At 43.8% G+C, this 3,632-nt stretch overlaps 1 long non-coding RNA gene across 1 annotated transcript; it reads left to right on the top strand.

Moving 5' to 3' along the window:
• The first annotated feature begins 240 nt into the window (after window positions 1-240).
• On the top strand, window positions 241-889 carry LOC146205906 (uncharacterized). The gene is made up of 3 exons (XR_014703227.1): window positions 241-355; window positions 505-654; window positions 795-889. It is a non-coding gene; the product is annotated as an uncharacterized LOC146205906 (long non-coding RNA).
• Window positions 890-3,632: the final 2,743 nt, after the last annotated feature.

Raw genomic sequence — 3,632 nt, 5'->3', positions numbered from 1 at the left:
AAACATTAAAAAAAAAAAATACATAAAGTACCATCCCCAACGCTTTCCTTGGCCTCGCCGACTGTTGGCTTCTTTCCTTCACACACATATATATATATATATATATATATATATATATATATATATATATATATATATATATATATATATATATATATATATATATATATATATATATATATAATTGGTATGGGCGCTGATCGCGCAGGAAGACTTGCTGAGCCGTTTGGAAACAAGGGTGCGGCTGGCTGCGGTGGCAGAATTGGCTCATTTTGCTGCAGTCTGGGTCCTTGGGTATCTCCTGTCCCAAAATGCTCGCCTTTTAATATGGAGGGACACTCACTATACCGATCAGGTAAGTCCAATTAGCACATATTTTGTTCGATACGACAATATACTGCAACTGTTTCTGGAGCGCGTATATATATGCGCATCTTATTACTACGTACATTTTTTTTTTTTTTTTAATAATCGATGTGTGCGCATTTCACTCTGATTGCGCAGGAAGACGTGCTGAGCCGACTTGGAAACGATGCTGCGGCGGTGGAATTAGCTCTTTTCGCTGCAGTCCGAGGTCCGATCTCCTCTGCCCCAAAACGCCCGTCTTTCACTTCTTCACATCGAAGTGCATGCACTGACATGTATACCGACCAGGTAAGTCAAATTATCGCTGATTTTCTTCTATACGATAATGTACTGCAACTAATTATGTATTGTTTTGAGACTTATGCGCATCTTGTTACTGTAAATGCATATTTTGTAATTGGTGTGCGCGCCTTGCGCTGATCGTGCAGGGAGGCGATATCAGCTGATCTGGAAACTGGCTTCGACAGTGGAAGCTCGTTTCGCCGAAGCCCGAAGTCCTTGGTCTCCTCTACACTAAAACGCTTGTCTTTCGCTTCTTCATGGCGGTGCACTTGCCGGACAGGTATTAGCGCTGGTTTTGTTCGGAAAATTCGATTATCCGACTCACATCGATGGGACGCATGCAACCCAGTTAAATGTCAAATGCTATCACTGATATAAATATTGCAGCACCCCTCGCCATAGGAGCGATCAGAAGCTGTACTAGCATCATCGCTACTGCCAAGCAAGCTCGTGTCAGGACTGAGTACAAGATTTATGCCGTGTTTATTATTATTATTTTTTTTTTGCTGCTGTAATGATGTATATACGTGAAAATTGATGATTGAGTGATGCGGTATGCTGGCAAGGTAAGTGAGCCAGTGCGTTCATTTTGTGGATTTTGGAATTATATATGTGATGCACACAGATCTGAGCCGTTTCACATTGATTTTGCTCTGTGCGCTTGCTTTCTGGGCAAGCAGTTGTATTTTCATCGTGCGGATTGTTTCCTGGTGCTTACATGCTCATGAGGTGTTCAGCTAACTTGTTTCAAGCTTTAAAAATTTACAACGGGTTCTATAAGCTTCTAAGAGTTGGGCTGTCTAAATAGCCGTCTTGGCTGATGAGACAATTTTTAAAACAATGCTCGGTTGTTAAATAACGAAAATAAATCAGATAACTTATCGTTAAATATCCGGTCGCTTTTGCTGTAAAAGTTCCATCTAGTTTGAGAAAATTAAGCTGTATTCTACGGAATGAACTTATTGTAGGTTTCATGTAAATATCGCGGAAACTGTTTGTTCTGCCGCGTTGGAATCCCTCATACGCGCTCTATGACAAGCGCGGACACTTGGTTTTGCTAGAATTATTAAATTGCAGCATTAGCATGCAAGAACGCGCTTCGGGAGGATAAGGTTTGAGTGCGCTACGGTTGCAAATTGCAACATCATGACTCCAGCAAAACAAAGTGATCGCGCCTTTCTCGCGGATTCACGGATCCTGATTGCCTATTGCGGCTTTGCGCTAATGCGTTTTCAGTAGGGTCGCATGAAGTCAAGCGCATAAAATATATTGATGTGATAGTGCAGTTGGTGGCAGTGAGCAGACATTATTTTTTCTACCTTTTCACCCTATATTTGCCTGCAATATGTAAAAGTCTAGGCGAAAAGGAAATATTTAATTAAAACACTTTTCTTCATACAGCTGACCAAGATGGAACCTGCCGCAGATCCGACCAGTCGCAGACATCAAGTGATCGACAGGCTGCCAAAAGGAGACCAAGCCTCAAGCCCATCTTCCATATGTGGCACACGCGCAGTCATATATCCACGCTTATTAAAAAGCAAATCGCGAGCTTTTTCTGAACGCTGTTGACAAATAAATTTTTCACCAAATACTGCAGCCTTTGTTTCTTCATGGCATCAGAAAAGCTACTGCTTTTCTTGATGCATTTGTATGTGCTACCCCGTTATATATGCATGGGCCACGATATATTAAATGCATGGCATGATACCTGCACGAGGGGCGATGCCGGCCACTAACCGGCGTCGGGAAGCAACCGGCCGACGTACGGTCTTTCGTCAGCAAAATGCTAGGGCAGACGAGCGGCCGACCATTCAGTAACGCTGGCAGACGGCAGGCCCACGTGCGGCAGGTGGTCGATCACGTCGGGCCAAAAGGTCGGGCCGTAGTCGATTGCCGAAAATCGGCCGACGTTAGGTCGGTGTCAATCCCCGACGCCGGCCCTCATTCGGGTGCCGAAGGTCGGCCGGCCACTTTTTGATCGGCGAGAAAGGTCGGCCCTACCTTTTGCCACACACTTTTTTTTTTGCTTGGGTTGCAGGTCATATCCCGTGTGCGCGCTGCAAATGGTGAACACTGCGAATGCTTGAGGCTTGCGATGCATTTCATAATGATATAACAGGGTAGTTTAAGAGGTCAAGCCGCCGGTAATAAAGGATTGCTAAGCGAAATACGATATAACTGACAGGCCGCAAGAACAAACAACGCACAGCTGACGCAGCCCTTGAACTGAACAAGGAGAGCAACAGTTGTGCAACGCAAAAAAAAAGGAGCGTGAGTTTGATAACTATCAAGTATTCGTAAATGCATAAGTTATTTTCAAATATTAAAGTTAATTTGTGAAGTTAGATGGTTGTAGGTTATTCATTTCCTCAGGTAACTTTGGTTTGAGCAGTTGAGTTTCGTAGGTCAAAACAGGAGCAGACGACACGCCTCGAAGCCTTTACCCTTGATAGCTGATTACTACTATTTAATGCGGTATCACGCAGACAGGAGGAAAAAATGAAAAAGAAGCCTGCTTCAATGTCCAATACGGACACTTGTGTTGCCCGAGCAACAATCGAAACATGTGTGGTACGGAAAGTTATAATTTCTTTATCGCAGGAGTAAAACAACCTTTAATGCTATTTAAATCTGCAGGAGTAGAATGTTCATTTTACTCATTTTTTCTTGGAAGATTGAAAGGCCATTTCACTCTTCTTCGCATATGGCAGGAGTAGAGTGAGATCTGCAGGAATAATTAGGCTGTTTGACTCTTGAAATAAGGTTCCAGTTCTTAGAGTGTGGCTTTGTTGTGACCCCAAGTTCGAGAACACCTGCAAATTCTTGCACGAAGTGGACTTCGGACAATCCAAGGTTTTCGCCTGAAGATCCTTAGTGTCGACGTCTTTCTCCGACAGCAGCGGGCGGGAGTCGGAAGGGCAGTCGTCCCCATGCCTTTATCACCTGGCTGAGCGGTTGGTACTCTTGATCGAAAAAGCGCT

The sequence above is a fragment of the Amblyomma maculatum genome, chromosome 1 (assembly GCF_055883805.1).
Source record: "Amblyomma maculatum isolate TAMU_Amacu chromosome 1, ASM5588380v1, whole genome shotgun sequence".
NCBI lineage: Eukaryota > Metazoa > Arthropoda > Arachnida > Ixodida > Ixodidae > Amblyomma > Amblyomma maculatum.
Note: the sequence above shows the minus strand (reverse complement) of the source record. Positions and strands in the feature narration are given on the sequence as shown.